The following is a 6,646-nucleotide window of genomic DNA, read 5'->3' as shown; positions in this document are numbered from 1 at the left end:
CCCACGCGGATCGACGGGGTTCAGAGTTTCTAAAATCCCCCCGCGGATAGACGAAACTCTGCCCGATTTTATCGGACCAGATCTGAGTGCCCCGGTGGTCCACGGATATCAACATCCCCGTCACAGGCAAAAGACCCACGCAAGCAAGAGATGACAAACAGATCTTGCGTTTGTTTGAAAAGAGTTGTATCTATTTTGTTTTCATTGTGTACCGGTCTTATAAAAAGGCTATCTTTTTATTTCATTGTAACGATTGAAGTTGTAATGAATGCAGCAATGAATACAGCAACTTTTTCCGCAAACAAGCTGGCGACCACAGTGGGAGCCAACGGCATCGCAACCGACGCCGTCGTGACGCAACCAGCACTCAAGATCGGGGTGAATGAAGAACACGAGCTCGATCAACAACGGTTCAAAGAAGGCCTCTCTTCCTCCTCCTCCAGATCCGCCTCTCCAAACGGGTACAGAAAGGTAACCTCTTTCATAAATGATTGCAGGTCCTTCGGTTCAAAAATCCAAGACCCCGTTGCCGCCTCTGCACTTGCACCACGCGACGTCCCCACGTCGTCCAAAATGGTCGAGATCGCAGATCCGGACTCCTCTTCCGCCGAGGAGATGACTTCTGAAGACGCTCCGGCATTATCAAAGAGAGCACGACAAAGACAGCGTCAACGTCTTGCTCGACAGTTGGCCGAGGCTTTGGAGCCGATGGATGGGATCCGCTATAACGTAGATCTAAAATCCAGGCAACGCCAGGAGCAACCACGGCAAACAACCAGCCCCTCCTCCGAAGCAGAAACGAACAAATGGGTTCAAGTCAAAAGAACCCGTTCTACTCTCGAGGAGCGAATCCAGAAGCGCCGCGCCTTGCGTGCGCATGCCCGAGCCCTGGTCCAAAAAGCACGAGAAATGCTAAAGGGAGAGGCCGTTAAGAGATCGCCGAGGTCCGAACGAGTTTGGATGCCAAAGGCCGAATCAACGCCTAAGGTAAAAGCAGGTAATATTGCTCTCCAACCTTCGTCCATTTCAGGTCCCGAACCTTCGGTAAAGCCCCACCGCAGCGTGGATTTCCCCAAGTTCAAGAATCCTCTGAACAACCGTATCGACGCTCTACCCGAGAATCGAGGAAAAGCGCTTGTCAAGGAAAGCTGGGGATCGCTGAAGGAGCTTCAAGCCAACATCCAGACTGGGGGTCGTGCGCAATCTCCTAACAAATCGATCTTTGCAACAACCAGCTCGGCGGTGCGTGCAAAGGACCAAGAGCCCGTTAAGGTTTCACCCTCACAAAGGAGTGATTCCAAACGTGCGACTCTTGCAAAGGCCAACAAGGCAATGTCTACTCAGAAGAAGACGCGTCGAACAAACGAACGCGTTATACCTGAGAACCCATGTGAGCAGCCGATAGGTTACTCCGACGGCAACGTCGATGAGTTGTACTATCGGGCTGGGGGTGCGGATGAATCTCGAAAGAGAAACACCCGGGAAGCGGATTCTCACTGTCCGTGTACCAAAATTATCAGGGCAGTATTATCAGCCTGTAGCTGCCCCAAGACCGCTCCACAGAGGGTCTCGATATTCGAGGGAATCTCCGATGGACCGACAAAGCCCAAGTCAAGGCGTTCCCACCAAAGAGGATCGATTGATCGAGATGACGAACTCCCAGAAGTCACCATCAACACGGTCAACAAAGGAAAATCCCCAATCATCTCAGGTGATTCCGACTCTAATTTCTCTTTGGGAAGCAGGGTCAATTCGGGAATAGCTCAGCTTCAGCCAGAAGCCGTCGGATATAACAACGACAATGGAGTCCATGAAGGAGTCCATTCCGATGATGAACTCTCGGATTCCTATTCCGCTCTCGCTTCTGACGAGACAACGTCTAGCATAGGACAAGCTCGAGAGGTGCTCATGGTCAATACAGATCAGATAGCCAAAATCATTGAAGAGGCCCTGACTAAGCAGAAGGAAATCTTCAAGTTTGAAATGGAAGTGGCTATGCAAGAGATGAGACAAATGCACGATCAACGAATCCGAGCTTTGTCGAACCAGCTAGTTGAGTCCGACCGTCGCACCCAGAACGCTGCAGTCAACAGCGAGCCGGAGGTGGTCGAAATCGTCATGGCCAACGCACCACCCAAGAATACTGGGGGTGGCCCCACTAAAATTAACAGCGCTGGGGGTGGACCCACCAGTGATGATAGCGCTGGGGGTGGACCCACCAGTAGTGACAACACTGGGGGTGGCCGTATGATTCCTCTCGAAACTTATCCAAAACAGGATATGGGTGAGGCCGAAAAGATAAAGGAGCTCGAAAGAAAAATCGAAGCCCTGATGTCTGTTCGGGAGGTGAAGAGGACCGGCATTCCGTGTCCTTACCCGAGAAAGTGGGATTCGATCCCGTATCCGGCGAAGTTCAACCTGATCAACTTCACGCCGTTCAACGGAAAGGGCTCGCCCACTCAACATCTGATCTACTTCAAGTCTCACTTGGGAGTAATCTCGGGCAACGAGCCTTTGATGGTTCGGTCATTCGTTGGCACCCTTCGCGGGCCTGCCTTCGATTGGTACCGCCGTCTCAAGCCCGGAAGCATCAACAGCTGGGAGGACTTGGAAGGCATGTTTCTCGCCCATTTCTTCGATGATGACACCGAGGTGTCGATCAGGACACTCTTCGACGAGAAACAAAAAGGCGGAGAGTCGGTGGATACCTTCATCAAACGCTTCCGCAATCAGGCAATGAACTGCAGGGATCCCGTCACGGAGGAATTCCTCTTGCAGACTTGTCAGAACAACTTGTCCATTAACATCTTGGACGTGATGGGAATAGAGCCGCTCAATACCTGGAAAGAGTTGAAGGCTCGAGGAGAACAGGCTGAACGCTTCATCAGAAGGCGAAAGGTCGAGAGAAACCAACCGATGGTTAACCCTCTGGATTCGGATCTCGTACCTCATGATGAAGAGGACGTACCTGCAACGGTTATTGACGATAATCAAACGTCGCAACAGCAGTCCTGGGAACAACAGGAGAATTCGGACGAGGAGCTCCAAAACGAGTACTCGTTCAAAGACGAAGACGTTCCAGCTATCTTCGAGACCCTTCTCGAAAACAACAAAATCAAACTCCCGCCCATCACGCATCAGGAGGAAGATAGAGTATAAACTGCTTCTCAAAACTCCGATAAGTATATGAGTATAAACTGCTTCTTACGACTCCAAAGAGTATACGAGTATAAACTGTTTCTCATTCCTCCTACCGGTATAAGAGGTTAAACTGCTCCCTGATATTCCAATAGGTATACGAGTCTAAACTATTTCCTACCATTGACGGGAAGTTCCTGGAGGATATTACGCTAATATTCTTAAGGATAACCCGGTCGGATAACAAAATCAAACCCAGTTCCAAGAGAGAAGCTGGGGGTGGATAATCCAATGCATCGGGAAGTTCCCGGAAGAATACCACATGGGTATTCTTAGGGATAACCCAATCATTGTGGAATTGGTGAATAAGAAATTCACGTTCGAACCCTGAAGGTTAGAATGTCTCTTCTTATTCTCTAACTCTTATGAGTTATTTTTGTGAGATGAGATCCAATCATCTGATAGGTTAATCTTTCCTCACCAAACCATTCGCTGATCAAATTAAACGACAGTGGATCCACCAACATTTCCATTTGCCCGTCATTGGCATTCCCCAGACTTAACATGCTAGGTCCTAAACGCCTAGCATTAAAGTCTCCCTTTTGAGTGATAAGATGAGTCGGCATTTTCGTCGCTACCCGTATAAACCTATAAAAGTTAGGGCCAAAACCAAGATCCCCTCTCGATTCCTCCAATGAACGAGAGGTCCACTTTCAAAATCGAGTGACCAATCCTATAAAAGTTAGGGTCGTTCGAATCTTTCCGATTCTCGGAGTGGAGATCCCACTCTTAGTTTCATCCTTCCGGATTCTGGGGGTGGAGATCCCACCTCGAGTTTCTTTTCCAGCTGTAGATAGAATATAAAATTCTTCCTCTTCAGCACCGGGAGATAGAATATAAAATTCTTCCTCTCCTCGGACCTTTCCGATGCTCGGAGTGGAGATCCCACTCCCAGTAATCCTTCCGGATTCTGGAGGTGGGGGTCCCACCTTGAGTTTCCTTTCCAGCTGTAGATAGAATATAAAATTCTTCCTCTTCAGCACCGGGAGATAGAATATAAAATTCTTCCTCTCCTCGGACCTTTCCGATGCTCGGAGTGGAGATCCCACTCCCAGTAATCCTTCCGGATTCTGGAGGTGGGGGTCCCACCTTGAGTTTCCTTTCCAGCTGTAGATAGAATATAAAATTCTTCCTCTTCAGCACCGGGAGATAGAATATAAAATTCTTCCTCTCCTCGGACCTTTCCGATGCTCGGAGTGGAGATCCCACTCCCAGTTCATCCTTCCGGATTCTGGGGGTGGGGATCCCACCTCGAGTTTCCTTTCCAGCTGTAGATAGAATATAAAATTCTTCCTCTTCAGCACCGGGAGATAGAATATAAAATTCTTCCTCTCCTCGGACCTTTCCGATGCTCGGAGTGGAGATCCCACTCCCAGTTCATCATTCCGGATGCTCGGAGTGGGGATCCCACCTCGAGTTTCCTTTCCAGCTGTAGATAGAATATAAAATTCTTCCTCTTCAGCACCGGGAGATAGAATATAAAATTCTTCCTCTCCTCGGACCTTTCCGATGCTCGGAGTGGAGATCCCACTCCCAGTTCATCATTCCGGATGCTCGGAGTGGAGATCCCACTCCCAGTTCATCATTCCGGATGCTCGGAGTGGAGATCCCACTCCCAGTTCATCCTTCCAGATACTGGGGGTGGAGAATCCCACCTCGAGTTTCTTTTGCATGGGGAATTTTATCCCGAATCCTAAGTAGGGATAAGTCAACTCCTAACACGTGTTGCCGGGTAGCCTATTCCCGTGACAAGGGCAAAGTCTACGTATTCGAAGTCGTAGCATTAAGTCTAAGGGAGTTCATTCCTTTAGCACAACGTTACTTGCGGAACGGATTTCGACAATCCACATGCTAGCCCGATTCAAACGGTGATCGGTAAAGGCGTATCAAACCCGTTGAAGGCTGGGGGTTTGCCAAAAACCCCAAAGTCAATGCCTAACACGCGTTGCTGGGTAGCCTATTCCCGTGACAAGGGAAAAGTCTACGTATTCGAAGTCGTAGCATTAAGCTTAAGGGAGTTCATTCCTTTAAGCACAACGTTACATGCGGAACGGATTTCGACAATCCGCATGCTAGCCCGATTCAAACGGTAATCGGTAAAGGCATATCAAACCCGTTGATGGCTAGGGGTTTGCCAAAAATCCCATAAACCGGGTAGTCTATTCCCGTAAGAAAGACGAAGTCTATGTATTCAAAGTCATAGCATCAAATCTAAGAAAAGCAATTTTCTTAGCACAACGTTACATGTGGGACGGATCTAGACAATCCACATGCTAGCCCGATTCAAACGGTGATCGGTAAAGGCATATCAAACCCGTTGAGGGCTGGGGGTTTGCCAAAAATCCCATAAAATCTGTCATTCAGAAGAAATACGGACAAATCACAAGAAAGAAGCAAATACGGAGTTTCTATTAAACAGGTCAAGTCAAAAGCATACAACAAAGAGCTCATTAGCCCGAAGGCAACTGACGGCTAAGAATATGAGACTTTAAGCTAAAAAGTCTATCTGTATAGCTCTGCTCAAGTCCCGCCTGCAGATCTGCTCGGGCAGATTCCTCAGAACAGCTCAAGATCTCCGCAGCTTCACTCTTCAACTTCATCAACCCCTCCTGAGTGGATCCGAACTCCTCGAGTACCTGGTCACGAGAACGCTCTAGTCCGATCAAGTCATCTACAATAAGAACGGCGGATTCCTCGGCACGCTTCAAGGCCTCCTTCAACCTAGTCGCTTCCTCGCGATTCGAGTCCAAGGAACGGAGTAACTCAGCTTTCTCCCTATCCATCCTCGCCATGTTAGCCATTAGATGCGCAAGGGAGCTCTCGCGTGACTGAAGCTCACGCCCGACGGAAGATCTCAGTTCACGCCACTGCTCCATCCTATGCTCTAACTCAGAGGATACGAAAGAAGAAGCCCCGGTAACCTCCAGTTCCTTCAACTCTCGTATCTCTGACTCCAGGGCAGCGAAATCAGCAGTGAAGGAATCAGCCAGTTCCGGGTATCCTTCTTCCCTCATCATCGTCATGTGGCGAGAGAAGGAACGCCGGAACTGATCGAAGCCGCCTCCTCGGTGGAGAAGCTTCTCGATCAAGCCATTATACCAGGCGGTGAAGAAGCTGAGGTCCGTACGGAAAGCCTCTCCGTCAGGATCAGTATCGGCCAAAAGGCTACGGACACGCTCGTGCAAAGAAGATCGAGATCCTACAAGCAACAACTTGAAAGCTCAGTGAACTATCGAATATGGAAAGGATTTGCTGCAGAAGGCTCGCTCACTCCTCGATCCGGCAGGGCTTCGCCTGTGCTCTCCAAAACTCCTCTCCTCCCTCTCTAGCCTTGCTCCAAGACTAAAATAATTCCAGCCCTTTGAAATGAAGGCCTAAGGGGCCTATTTATAGGAAACCAAGAGGGGGGGGTGTAAAAGGGTAGGACACCCCCTTGGGGTGTCTTGGG

Source organism: Asparagus officinalis, chromosome 5 (genome assembly GCF_001876935.1).
Source record: "Asparagus officinalis chromosome 5, Aspof.V1, whole genome shotgun sequence".
Classification (NCBI taxonomy): Eukaryota; Viridiplantae; Streptophyta; class Magnoliopsida; order Asparagales; family Asparagaceae; genus Asparagus; species Asparagus officinalis.
This window is presented reverse-complemented; position numbering follows the sequence as displayed.